We start from the raw sequence: 13,750 nt of genomic DNA, 5'->3' as shown, positions 1-13,750 counted from the left end.
TAGGGATTACAATTACAAATAACCTAAATTGGAACGATCACATATATAATATTGTGGGTGGAGCGAACCAAAGACTGCGATCCATTGGAAGAACACTTCGAAGGTGCAACATATCTACTAAAGAGACTGCTTACACCACGCTTGTCCGCCCTGTTCTGGAGTATTGCTGTGCGGTGTGGGATCCGCATCAGTTAGGACTGACGGATGACAGCGAACAAGTACAAACAAGGGCAGCTCGTTTTGTATCATTGCAAAATAGGGGAGATAGTATCACAGACACGATACGTCAATTGGAGTGGCAATCATTAAAACAAAGGCGTTTTTCGTTGCAACGGGGTCTTCTCAGGAAATTTCAATCACCAGTTTTTAACTGCGATTGCGAAAACATTCTATTGGCACCCACCTACATAGGGAGAAATGGTCATCACGATAAAATAACACAAATCAGGGCTCGCACAGAAAAATTTAAGTGCTCGTTTTTCCCGTGTGCCGTTCGTGAGTGGAGCGATAGAGAGACAGCTTGAAGGTGGTTCATTGAACCTTCTGCCAGGCACTTTATTGTGATTAACAGAGTAATCACGAAGATGTAGATGTAGATGTTAAGTCCCACAGTGCTCATAGCCATTTGAACCATTTTGAGTTTTAGTAGAGCGTTTTCTTCGAGATAATTGTCAGTGTTCAAGAACAACATATGTTGAAACTTCAGCTGCATATTGACGTTAATATTATGAGCATGTAATTTAGTACATTACTGCTATTGCCTTTCTTGAATATTGGTGCGAGCTGTACAAGTTTCCAGTCGTTGGGTACGGATCTTTCGTGGAGCGAGCGGTTATATATGATCGTTATTATGGAGCTATTGCTCCAGCACACTATGAAAGGAACCTAATTGGTGCACATTCTGAACCGAAAGACTTGCTTTTGTTAAATGATTTAAGTTTCTTCACTACTCTGAGAACATCTACTTTTGAGTTACTCATGCTGGCATCTGTTCTTGATTTGATTCCTGGAATATGTACTTCCTTCTCATTGGTGAAGGAATTTCGGAAAGCTGTGTTTAGTAACTCTGCCTTGACAGCAATGACACGAATGCATTTCTTTGGCTATCGTGCAGAGACGACACTGATTTTAGCTGGCCGCTAGCATACTTTATATACGACCAGAATCTCTTCCGGTTTTGTGCCAGGTTTCGAAATAAAGTTTCGTTGCGAAAGGTATTATAAGGGTCACGCGTTGAAGTCCGTGCTACATTCCGAGCTTCTGTAGATGATCGCCAATCTTGGGGATTTCACGTTGGTATAAATTTGGCATACTTTTTTCGTTGTTTCTGCAACAGTGTTCTGACCTGTTTTATGTACCATGGGTATTAGCTTCGCCGATTGTTAATTTATTTGGTATAAGTCCCTCAGTTGCTGTAGATACTATTTCTTTGAATTCAAGCTACATCTGATCTGCACATAAATTATTAATTTGGAGGGGTAGAGATTGTCTCTCAGGAAGGCTTCGAGGGAATTTTCATCTGGTATCTTGAATAGATATATTTTTCTTTTGTTTATGAGGATTGTATTCAGTCTGCTACAACAACCCTGTGTTCACTAATTCCTATATCCATTTTTACGTTCGTTATTGTCTCCGGACTACTTGTTGCTAGGTGGTCAAGAGCCATTCCGGTTCAGAGCGTAGTGTGGACTGTTGAGGTTGGGCTGGGTTGTTAGGGGGTAGAGACCAAACAGCGAGATCATCGGTCTCATCGGATTATGGAATGACGGGAAAGGAAGTCGGCCGTGCCCTTTCAAAGGAACCATACCGGCATTTGCCTGGAGCGAATTAGGGAAACCGCGGAAAACCTAAATCAGGATGGCCGGACGCGGGATTGAACTATCGTCCTGCCGAATGCGAGTCCAGTGTGCTAACCAGTACGCCACCACACTCGATAGTGTGGACTGTGTCAATGTGAGTGGATCAGTACAAAAGTGGCGATGGTACTCACAGCGAAGCAGCAGGTGTTCGCTGTGGGAAGTTACATGGCAAAAAAAGTCGTGGAAACGGTGTGGTCAGGGTCTCAAAGTGCCAGCGAATAGTGCCATTCAACAATTGATTCGAAAATGGCTTCAGACGGGATCTGTTTTCAGCAAGTCAAGAAACATTCCGAAACGTGCCCGCACACCACAAAATCTGCTTGTAGTTCACCAGAAGATGCTTCAGAGTCCTATTAAATCATCCCGAAGCCTGCCGGAAGAGACCGGTATATCACGGCGATCATACGGACAAAAACTCCACCTGGACCTGCATATGCATCCCTAGCGAGTGTCTGTTGTTCATGCATTAGAACCAGCAGATGCTGCTCAGCGCCTCCAGTTTCGAAAGCGCCTCTTCAGTGAGATAACAATGAATGGCTTGGATATGAACCTGTTATTTCTATCTGGTTTCACCTGATTGGTTACGTCAAGTCACAGAATCACAAGTTTCGGACAGCGGAGAATCCGTGTAACTTACACGAAACACAACTGCATGATCGAAAGGTTGGTGTTTGGTGTACAGTGTCCATGTTGCATTATTGGTTCCAATTTCTTTCATCATACGTTGACTTCGGCGCGTTACATTGCATATATTTTGAAACCATTTGTAGTGGCATTAGCGGAGGAGGAAAAAAACAGCTTCTTCCAACAGACTGGAGCAACTACCCATACAGCTAGCCCACCGAACCTTGGAGTACATTTGCACACTCTTCATTGAGGCAGGGTTGTTAACAGAGGTCACCCTGGCCACCCAGGTCACCTGATTTGTCCGTATACGTTTAGCAGTCTAAGGTGTACCACAACAACCCTCGGAGACTTCAAGAACTGCAACTGATCATTTCGGATGAGACTGCAGCAATTCCAGCAGTCCAACTTCGATCCGCCTCCAACAGCTTGCTGACTAGGTCCCAGAAGCGCAAAGAGATGAATCGTGGTCATTTTCAACGTCTCCTGTAGTCAGGTTAGTACTGTATTACCTTTCCTCTGCTGTGTTTCTTTGTATCCTGAAACCCTGTTCTCCAGGCCTCTTTTATTTGCCCGAACCAGTAGTGGACTTGCTGCGGGAAACGTTATTAAGAGGCGTGATTTTCACTGATAAATTTATCTTCCATGACAACGGCTCTGAAAACTTGAAATGTGTCTCAAAGTTGATATCAGGGAGAAATGCGAGGTGACTAAGATCGTGCTTAGAGTGGTAGATAAATACTCATGCTCTAATTGCTCTTTATCACAAAGTGGATACAATTAATCAAGTTTCTTTCTGAACTGTTGTTACAGTTGTATCCTACACGACTCAATATCACCAACAGAAACAAAACATTGTGCGCAGAGAATCTCGCTACAAATAGTGCCCGCAATGAAGAGTATCAGACCTACGAAAACTTACATCTTCTGACAGTTCTATTAGAAATTTTAAAAAATTCACTTTTTGAGAAGAGATACTATTATTCTGCCGAATACGGTCACTATCATCAGTAAATTAGGTATTTCAATGCAAAAGTAGAAACTCAGTTCTCGTAAATCTAATCATTTTGCAGACATATAATGATACGGTGAAGGAAGTTCATACTTACTGTAGCAGCAGGTCCGTGTGCTTGCGAAATCTCGGCTCCGTGGTATTTTTATAGTGGACCGGACGTCTTATCGTCACTTCAGCAGCCAATAGGCCACAGGGTCATTCGCGCACGTTCTCCTGATATCTTCAAGTGCTAGCTAATCAATACCTGGGAGTCACTTGCCCATTCATTGCGAAATCAGTTCACAAAATATACGTGCTAGATACAAAACGACTGGTTTTATTGTAAGGATGACACGATTATTAGTTTTTAAAACACCAAACCTCTTTCAAGAATTGTGTGACAATGGAGTACTTTTTGCGTGAGACAATGCCTAGAATCGAGAAAAGCCTAATTAAGAAGAAACTGCTAGAGTGAGGAAGGGCTAAACGGTGATGGACAGAACTGAAAGATGGTCGTTAAGTCTGTGTTCCATATCTGTGGTTTTCATTTGTTTCGTGCCATTGTAAATAATTATTCAGCTTTACGGCACTGGGACAAAGATACAAGACCGCGCTGCACGAGTAGGGGATAAGATCCTTGGCTCTGTTTTTAAAGTGCGCTTGCTTGTCCGTCAATTGTACAGGGCTGAGACATTCTTATTTGAGGCATAGTAGCCTGCAGTTGAGTATTAGAGAAGGAACTCTAATGTTTGTAGGTCTGGGAGAAATTATCTGAAATACTTTATTACGGAGATGAAAACCAGTTTATAAAGCTATTTTATTGATTGTACTGACGGTAAAGGTTGTTGGAGTACTATTTCAAGGTCACTCATGTACGCGCAAGAATGAAGTGTTTGTCAGAACTATCAACACAAGGAAATCTTTGTTCCTTAGATAAGTAATAATATTCAAGATTTGTTTTAATTAGATCTCTTTGTTTCCGTTACGTCACCAATTACGTAATTGGTTGAAATGTTTGTAATGAGATAATTTCGTAATTTTTAGACTCTTCTTATGTTGTTCCGTCTTTTTTGACAATAACCAGCGTTTAACTTTTCGAGAACTATTTTCTTTGAAGCAAAGCTCTTCTCCATCATCCCTTGTGAAGTTTTAAATATAGTAATTTGTCATGTGTGTATCGTACCTTACTACACTCGCTTATTATTTCTGACAAGCAAGGAAAAAATTGGAGTAGATTGTTTTTGTTTAGGTGCTGCGTTTGCTGATTTCAATTCGCTTTCTAGAACCTCAGTCCATCAGACCCGAAATTGTATACTGAGCAAGAAGTAGGTTCCTTGCTTTCAAGGGGGATATCACTTTGCTGTCTTGTGGGCAAACAGTACGTCGTCAGAATTGTCAAGTGTCGTACTAACTAAGCGGATTAATTTACAGTGAACAGTGAAGGGAATATTAAATAGTTAATTTTTTCGTTGTTGAATAGTATTTTATTTTGTGGACATTTCAAGTCAGATATTGCACTTCATTTCACGTAACTTTCATAACGTACTTCAATATACAGCTTCAGTTAAATATTTTTCACTGAGTACATAATTAGTTTCTTTTGGGATTTAATTAGATTCATTTTCATTATTTCACATTCAGTACTTCATTAAGATTTAAGTTTTGTTTCACGACTCGGCTCACACGCGCCGCACAGGACCAAACAAGAGTCAGTTTTGTTCAGCAGTTGAATTCGATAGCTAAAGCTTATGTTACACGAGGAGCAAGTTTTTGAAAAAAACGATATTCAGTATTTTACATATAGATAAATTATGTACGAAGCTTACGCATATATTTGAATGGCTACCACCTGCAATACGAAATCGCAGCAGATCACATTGTCCTTGGAAGGATAACGTGAAGTAAAGAATAGTGTATTTCAGATTACGAGTGCAGTGTATCCAGACGTCAACATACTACCAGTAATTCATTAACGTACCGGTTAGTCCTGTTTACAATAGTAATACTTCCTTTTTTCAGTAGAGTAGCAAGGAACAGACACTAGTCTGTGCAACAATCGCCAGATACGATTCTCCCTGACGAGTGCACGATTACGTCACATTTGTACACCACGTACAACGTTCGGTAGAACAAATGTTGAAACGATAATAACTCCGTAGAGGAGTCTTAGGACCAGCTATGGGATGCCTCCGAAAAAGCAAATGCCAATTAGCAATTAGGGAAACAAGAGAGGCAGCGGTACCATCAAAGACGCAGGAAGCAGATGCAGGGTTCGGAATGATCGTAGACAGTGTAGTCATAGATGGTTTTCTAGTTTAAGAGCGCAGTATGAGAAGTCAGTAACCGCCTGTAATAACACGATACACATGTAGTAATACTGGGAGGATTTGAAGCAGAGTCATATCCCAAAGCAGTGAAAAAAAGTCAAAGAGATACGAATCCACTTGAAATAAATATTTGAAGCCAATCTGGAAGGGAAAACTTGCCAAGAAGTCTACAATAAGGACAGCTTGAACAATGAATGTAAAATATTTTTATACCTTTTGTCGCCTTCTTTTATATCCCATTACTAGCAATAAGCAACCGATTTAGGTTACTAATGGCATTAGGGTCTACAATGTCATCTACGAGAATGTGGTAGTTGCCTCATAACATGAAGGGCAGTCACACTCCGGCATCAGAATTTCACTTCAGACAATACTGCAAAGTACTGATGTATATCAGGTTAAAGTAGTGGTTAGGTTGTGGATAGTTACCACCTGAAGGATAAAATGAAATTTTCTGGGGGGTAAAAATGGTTTCAGTTGTGTATCGGTCACGAAACTTAATAATTTTTAAAAGATTAATACTATCATCACCTTTCATAAGGTCCCAATAACTAATTTTTAGTTTCAGATACTACCATTAACAAGTGACTCAATGCAGTGGCTGTTACATCTTGCGAAATGAATGTACAAATAATATCTTCTTCACATAGTGCCCCCACTACAAACATTCCCTAATTATGAAAGACTGTGCTGGTAAACCTCTACGTTATTTGATTTTCAGATTTTCAAACAGCTGAGCAAAACTGAACGTACTCAGACATTTCACTCTTTACTTATTCTGATCAACCATAAACTGACACAATAATTTTTTTTTTTTTTTAGCGCAACGCAATCTGACTTCCAATAATCCCTACAAAAGAATGGCCCTCACTAACAATAACCTATACTTTTCATGAATCACTTACCTCACAAAAATCTTCCTTGCTCAAACTACTGCAATACAGCGGGTGCCAATACTGCCAGCTAAAAATAAAAGAGTCTAACTACTGAAGGCACTAACTACTCATAGGCATAGTTGGCAAGTCAAAGATTTTGATGGAGAACATACAATATATTTACCTTAATAGTGTTCAGAAGTCATAATACATATATCAGGTCATGACATCCACTCTTAAAAATTTCCTTTTTCGGACGGACACACATCCAGATCGTCCGCTCTCAAAACTCTGCCATCTGTCTCCCCAGATTCACCACTGCTGGAGGCTCACCTCCAACTGCACAACGCTACACGCTGTTCACATCCATCTGTCCAAACAGCGAATATTCCAAAAACAAAATGGCTCTGAGCACTATGGGACTTAACTTCTGAGGTCATTAGTCCCCTAAAACTTAGAACTACTTAAACCTAACTAACCTAAGGACATCACACACATCCATGCCCGAGGTAGGATTCGAACCTGCGACCGTAGCGGTCACGCGGTTCCAGACTGTAACCCCTAGAACCGCTCGGCCACCCCTGCCCGCGAATATTCCAACAATGCCAACCAGCCACAGACTGCACACAGCACAGTCAGTGATTTTCATACAGAGCGCTACGTGGTGTTACCAACATAAAAACCTAAACAGCCTACTTACACGCTATATTATCATTCCATGACAGTGAAATGGAGACACGCGCGTCGTGAATGCTTAAATATCTCATGAAAATGGTTTCTCCGAGCTGTACATAGGTCCAGAAATGGATCAGAAATTGTGTCGTTATTTACTTCGCAATAGATAAACGAAGTAATTGTAGAGCGTACCTACTACATTGCTCTGGGGGCCTGCATAGTATTATCACTATTATTACTATTATTATTACTGATGGCAATGGTGGAGACAGAAACATTGGTGCCAGCCAGAAGTCTTCCAATTTCCGCCGTTTCAGCAGTATATAGTCCATGAATCAAGTGATTTACAAACAAAAAGTGTAGACGCTCATTGTAACTTTTTAAATGTGGTTTCAGGGTCGGGATGAAGCAGGCCTCATTATGGAGAGGAGTGCTGCAGAGCAAGCATGTTTTTTAACAGTTGTCTACCCTGAATGCAAAGCTTTCTTCCCTCAGAAGGTGTTGTAGGCAGCACTCGCTATCCACTCAGAATTGCATCTTTCTGTACAAAACAAAAAACAAAACAAAAAGTTGCTAGAAGTAAGCAGTACCAATGGATCAAACGAGTCATTACTTCGTTGTCTAATAAAACACGTGCAAAAACTAAATACCATTAATCTTTTGGTATTTTACGAATTAAATTGTTCAAAGAAAATTCTTTCCCATTCTACTGTTTAGTTACGCGCTAATGTCAATAATGATGGGTGCAATTGGCGGATTGAGGGGGGGGGGGGGGGGGGCACGGGGTTGAGTTCCAGTTAACATCTGATTACACTCAGGGCTAATGGTTTCAGAAAGATTAGAAACCACGAGGTTAAATCAATGCGTTACACGAAGAAAATAAATAGCTCTCAGAACGCAATTACAACTTCATCGTGAATTATGGAACAGGTATCACGGCGGAATGTTGGTGTTTACCATAGTACACTTATCTTGAATGAGGATGAAACTAATAAACCAGAGGTGTGCAAAACACACTGTCTGACAAAAAAGTGAAGTATGCGTATACGTGGTTGTGTGTGAATGTAACATCGTACGCGTACATACAAAAGGGAGGTAGGTAAATAATTAAAGGAGAAATTCTTTGTGATAGGTGAAATGGCCACCAGACTGTATTAGTCTCGTTCGTGTACAGTACTGTTAACAGGCCTGGTGGACTATATAAGGGGCGTGTACAGTGTCAGATGTTGAATGACTGCGTTATCAGTATGTGACATAGTCCGTTAAATTTCGGACATGCAGCAGCGCGAATAAAATTTCCTACACTGGTATTTCGGCTACGTATCGTCCGGTCATCCTCCGAGTGAGTCACAAGACTGGCGACAACAAGCCGAGCGGCCGCAAGAAGTTGAAAACGCACATCAAGTATATGACATAGTTTGAAAGGTTCCTCACTGTCTGTCTCCCTTTGGCCGGCCAGTCGAACTGTGTAATATCCACATTTGTGGGCATTAGGATGTGACAGTGGGCCCATCTTGGACTGCGTGAGAACATGGGGGCCGGCATACTCGTCGTCGAATTTCCGATCGTTTTCACCATAACTTCATAGAAATTTTGTTCTAAATATGGAGGATAGTCTTTCCCTTGGTATCCTGCCATCCTGTAATTTTGATGTTTCCAACTGTGCATTAATGAACCACTTCGATCTGTGTCTGGAAGCGGGCACAGTTAGCCTGAGAATATGCGCCCTTTCCTACTTGGAATGTTCTCTGTGGCCGGTCATGTCAGGCAACCTGCTCATTTACATAGATAAGTCCTGAAGAAAGCAGGTTAATAGTATCCAGTGTTAAACATAGCATGTAATTTCTACAACTTATCGCTACTTTGGATACTCATAATTCTCGCTTTACTTTATTCTCCGAAAGATAGCACAGAAATTAAGAAATTTAGGTATGTAAAAATATAAACATTTACATTGGTATGCATTTGGGCGGCCGTGTGGGAGGTCGTGCATTATGACTTTCGTAAACCCCTCATCCCCACCTTGATTTGGCTCCAGGTACGAGATATTCACCCACTGGAATATCCCTAAACCTTTTGGCATTTGTGAAGACAATTGCAACCCGCTTGAATCAGTAATTGCGTCTCATTGAGTAACCGATTTAGCCCTTATTCAGTGGCTAGGTTTCAAGGTCATCCTCGAGTACTTTCTAATATCAGACACTGTAACATCCGCCTTTCACTGTCTAAAAGTAAAAAAATTGCAGTAGTTTCTCAAGTACAGAAGCCTCAGATTTTTTTCTGGTGCGCAATTGAGAAATTTTCGAACGACGAAACGAATATTTAGTTATGGCACGTAATCTACAGTTGATTCTGGTCTGCGAACTATTCTTTCCACATATAAAATTTTTATTGCCACGAAAGTTTTGTAATAACACAAATTCCACATCCTAAAATTCATTTCACAGTAGGAACATAAACAGACAACGAAGCAAATACTGAGGATCTCAAGCTACGAAAGATAACTGACAGACTTTATTTCGCAATATACACAAAACCCACAACCATAAGCACTGTTTACAAGGAATCAAACCAAACATTGGCACGCTAACAGAAAAGCTTCAGATTCGTGCGCCCATAAACAAGCAGAACTACACCCAGGTCTTAAAAATAACATAACAAATATCAGAGGAGAATAGTTACAACACTCACATGACAGAGAAACTCATCATCATCATCATCATTTAAGACTGATCATGCCTTTCAGCGTTCAGTCTGGAGCATAGTCCCCCTTATAAAATTCCTCCATGATCCCCGATTCAGTGCTAACATTGGTGCCTCTTCTGATGTTAAGCCTATTACTTCAAAATCATTCTTAACCGAATCCAGGTACCTTCTCCTTGGTCTACCCCGACTCCGACAGAGAAACTAAGCAGTGAAATTTACAAACAAAAAGGGAATGAATATTCCACACGTACACAAGTCTCCAGTGTACAGAACAGACGAATCCAACCGACAGACTTTCACCACAAAATTCTTTCTTCACGGAACAAAAGAATCAGTAGTCTGCATTCGTGTTCGTGACGTTCTCCAGTTTGTTGGCGCGCACGGTAGCCGCGCGACCTAGAGCGTCTTGCTACGGTCCTCGCGGCTCCGCCCGTCGGACGCTCCAGTCCTCCCTCGGGCGTGGGTGTTTGTGCTGTCCTTAACGTAAAGTTAATTTAAGTTAGATTAAGTAGTGTGTAAGCCTAGGGACCGATGACCCTAGCAGTTTGGTCCCATAGGAACTTACCACAAATTTCCAATTTTCTCCTGTTTGTTCTTTGCATCTGCTTCCACTTTCCGCTGGGCCTGACCTGGAATCTTTGCAATTTCTCAGCAATGACATGAAGCCTATCAGTGGCAGACACATGTCTTCTAAGTTTGTTACAGTAGAGGTCAATCAAGACAAGTTTATCAAATGTTAATTAAATCCTGATGCACATTTTCGCACTCAAACGCTGCTTGTGCATCTCTGTTACATACGACATCTGTCAACAAAACTTTTTGTACCTAAAATAAAGAATTATTTACTTCACAACGAAATTCTGAATTATTAGTTTTATTGCAGTTATTACGTATCAATTGTATTTCTTACCGCCTTAATGGATTCAAAATATTCAGAGTAAAGAATTCCAAATAAGTACTCCATAAATAAGGTAGGGAAGGGAGGGTAACAGTAACTCAGGTAGATTCTTACTGTAAATAACTACACTTGCAGTGCAGACTATGATTCCGCCAGTGACCTTACCGGCTAAATCTGTGCAGCAATGCGCCACACAACTTGTCTCCCGCGCTTTCCAAGGTTTGTGGCTTGGAGCATCAGCCTCGAATTGGCCTTGGAAGGAACGTTTCAGGGTGACATGTTAAGCAAACAACTTTTGGTTTCTTTAAAGGGCATTCTTCTTAGTCATCAGTTGCCCGCCGTGAACTTCTCTCCTGTGCTTACCTCTTCACCTCAGACCAACGCTTGCAACCTATGCCCTCAGTTATTTGCTGGGAGTATTCCAATCTGTGTCTTCGTCTAAAAACTTTACCTTCTGCAGCTCCCTCTAGTACCATGGAAGTTACTCCGTGATGTCTTAACACACCTCCTACCATCCTGTTCCTTCTTCTTGACAGTATTTTCCATGTATTCCTTTCCTCGCCGATTCTACAGAGAACCTCCTCATTCCTTGCTTTATCAGTCCACACAACTTTCAACATTCTTCTGTAACACCACATCTCAAGTTCTTCGATTCTCTTCTTCTCTCGTTTTCCTATAGTCCATCTTTCACTACCATACAGAGCTCTGTTCAAAACGTACTTTCTCAGAAATATCTTCCAATATGATAAGCTGACTGTAAATAAAACTTTCACGACCGCAAATATCACATTTATTAAAATATTTCGGGCTATGAAGCAGTGGCCAGATGATTTCTTGTCGAAATGCCGTCTTTCATCCAATTTTGCAAAGTAAATCTTCGAGGGGGTAAGGGGAGAGTGTTGTAGGTTATTCGAAGGTCCGATGCACGTCCTAGCTCACTAAAATGGTAGTAACTACTATGTTAATAACAAGCCAGGAAGTGCATTGGACTTTCAAAAAAGCCACAACCCGAATAAGAGTTCCAATCTGCAGTTGAGTGTGCGCTGACATGAAACTTCCTGGCAGATTTATGTTGTGTGTAGGACTGAGACTCGAACTCAGGACCTTTACCCTCGCAGTTAAATGCTCTACCGACTGAGCTACAAAAGAAGGACTCACGATTCGTCTCACAGCTTTCCTTCTGCCAGTTTTAATCTGTCAAAACATTTCATAACAGTGTACACATCACTACAGACTGAAAACTTCATTCTGGAAACATTCCCCAGCCGTGGCTAAGCCATATCCCGCCGTATGCTTTCTTAAGGAGTGCTAGCCTTGCAAGTTTCACAGGAGAGCTTCTGTGAAGTGAGGTACGTGGGAGGTGAGGTAATTGTAGGAGTAAAATTGTGAGGACGGGTCGTGATTCGTGTTTGGGTAGCTCAATTGCTCGAGCACTTTTTCCCGCGAAAGGCAAAGGATCCGACTTAAAGTCTCGAGCCGGCACACAGGTTCATCCGCCGGAAAGTTCCTAGATGCAAGCTGCTTAGAAGTTGTCATCTACAGAAAACGACAAAACTTTGGGTTTCAACAACAAATTCACCTGACCACTGCGAAACAGCCCAGAATATTTTAATAAGTCTTAAAGATCGAGCCGCAATCTCGTTTGGCGCAGAACAAATCTTTATTTATTTTGACAAATAATACATAAAATTTTTACATAGAGATGACCCAGTGGCATTTCATTTGAAGGTCCGTTGTGACTCGCATCGAGTGGGTTCAAAGATCGAACAACAGTTTGAGTATCAAACGTACCTTAACCTGTAAGTTGCACCAGTATTGCCAATACCTTGCCGTATTACGAAAAATAAGACAGATAACTTAGATATGTAAATAAGTTTGCGTCACTTAATTTGAAGGTCGATCGTGCCACGATTCCGTGAGATAACGGTAGTGCTTGTTATACTTGCCTCAGAGAGACAGATTAAGTAACAGCAAGTACGTTATAACGACACGGCACTAAACCTGTAAACCGTGGGCTAGCAGCCACATAGTATTCCTACTAACATGATTTGAGACCTCTAACATTTTATAGCAAGGGAATTTCGTTTATTTGCGATTAGTGTCACAACTAGGACGTCTCAAATTTTTAGCTATAGGACAAGGAGTGACAGCCAGTACCAATTTCAGCTTTATGTACACCACTTAATCGCATTACCGAGTTTCTGTTTTAATGAACTTTGCTATGGCTGGATTGTGAAATGTCTTTCTAGCATGCCAAAGTAAAAGTTTCCCAAAAAAGGAGAAATTTGAAGCTATGATCTGCAGAAAATCAATGGTTCATCAAACAACGAAATATTTTTACGAATGAAATTTCTGTGTCTTTTTTTCTTTTTGGACCGTGTTTTCAAATTTTTTTTTCATTTTGCGATCACTAAGTTATTATTCACACATAATCATTCTGCACGACAAACGTACCTTATTGTGCCTACTTTAAAATAAACAAATTAGTTTTGAAATTGCACAATCGAGAGGTGATGACTGATTCTGCCATATATAAATCTCATTTGCAGATCAAAATTCCTCTAATTATGAGCACATTCAATGGCCTGACAGAGAGCACATTCCCGCCTTACAGAATTTTTGTATAGCCTTTGTCTATCAAATATGCAGGGTGTCCTATAATTAATGGCCTAAATGCAAAGTTGGTTCAAATGGTGCAAATGGCTCTGAGCACTATGGGACTTAACAGCTGTGGTCATTAGTCCCCTAGAACTTAGAACTACTTAAACCTAACCAACCTAAGGACATCACAC

The 13,750-nt window shown here is 40.9% G+C and overlaps 1 protein-coding gene across 1 annotated transcript in view; it reads right to left on the bottom strand.

Moving 5' to 3' along the window:
• The window catches only part of LOC126354196 (zinc carboxypeptidase-like), a 57,246-nt gene extending 53,626 nt beyond the window's left edge, over positions 1-3,620 (bottom strand). The window contains exon 1 of the mRNA XM_050003649.1: positions 3,593-3,620. The gene's annotated coding sequence lies outside the window, so the exon portion shown is untranslated. The remainder of the gene's footprint in view (positions 1-3,592) is intronic.
• Between the last annotated feature and the right edge of the window lie 10,130 nt (positions 3,621-13,750).

This window comes from Schistocerca gregaria, chromosome 3 (assembly GCF_023897955.1).
Source record: "Schistocerca gregaria isolate iqSchGreg1 chromosome 3, iqSchGreg1.2, whole genome shotgun sequence".
NCBI lineage: Eukaryota > Metazoa > Arthropoda > Insecta > Orthoptera > Acrididae > Schistocerca > Schistocerca gregaria.
Note: the sequence above shows the minus strand (reverse complement) of the source record. Positions and strands in the feature narration are given on the sequence as shown.